This window comes from Sorex fumeus, unplaced genomic scaffold (assembly GCF_029834395.1).
Source record: "Sorex fumeus unplaced genomic scaffold, SorFum_2.1 ptg000134l, whole genome shotgun sequence".
NCBI lineage: Eukaryota > Metazoa > Chordata > Mammalia > Eulipotyphla > Soricidae > Sorex > Sorex fumeus.
Genome location: NW_026606191.1, coordinates 236,215 through 237,407, shown reverse-complemented (window position 1 = coordinate 237,407; position 1,193 = coordinate 236,215).

Below are 1,193 nucleotides of genomic sequence, written 5' to 3'. Positions count from 1 at the left end.
AATAGCTAAGAGGACGAAGAACCTCCGGCTCCGGGCACATCTCTTTGATTCCACTGTTCTTCCTGCATTAACATATGCCTCAGAGACCTGGGCCCTACGCAAACAAGATGAGAACGCCATTCAGGTCTCCCAAAGAAGAATAGAAAGAGCTATGCTTGGAATATCACGTTTCACTCAAATGAGAGAACGAATCCGGAGTTCTGACATCCGTCAACGATCAAGGATCAGGGACGCTGTCTCATTTGCCAAGGTGTCGAAAATCAGATGGGCTGGTCACGTAATGAGATTTAAAGATGACCGTTGGACTAGAGCTGTTACTGATTGGATTCCACGGGATGTCAAAAGACCGCGTGGCCGCCCACCTACCAGATGGTCAGACTTCTTTGTCAAGGTCATGAACGATCGGTTTGAGGCCCTCCATGTTCCCGGAGCGAAGAGATGCCATTGGGCTACACTAGCACGCGACAGGGACAAATGGAGACGTTACTGGCGCCCGCTCGAGCAAATCGACGACTAACGGGAAGTTAAGTGATTAAGTGAAGTTTTTTAAAGTTTTCATTAAAGTGCCAGTATTTTTAAAGTTATTGATAGTTGTATTTAGGCATACAATAATTGAACACCAATTCCTGCATCAGCTACGCTCCACCGGTGTTCCCATATTCCCTCCCCACCCCAGGCCCCACTCTACCCCCGCCTGTCATCTGGACAAGCACATGACTAGGTTTCAGTGGTTACAGCTTAGATCTCCTGTTTTCAGTTCTGTTGCATCTGTGTTTTGGGTAAATGGCTACAACTCTCCCTCATGTCACAGGCATAAATGAATCCCTGATCCCTGGAAACTTCTGGTTCTCTTCCACCCCAAATTTCTTTCCTTCTTTGTCTGGCTTCTCTCTAAACACTGGAATCAGGGATGATTGAAGCAGCCCCTTTACAGTACATTTCCACATCCAGTGTTTGGTATTCCACAGATGAGTGAACATCATCCTGTTTTTGTTTCTTTTTCTGGCTAACTTCACTCAAGACAGTATCTTCCAGTTCCAACCGTGTTGCTGCATAAAACCAGTAATTCTAAAACCTAAAAAATATATCACTTGATCACTTGATCTCCCTTTATTCATCGATTTATTCGAGTGTTTGCCAGTAACGTCTCCATGCATGCCTGTTGCGTGCTAGTGTAGCCCAATGGCATCTTT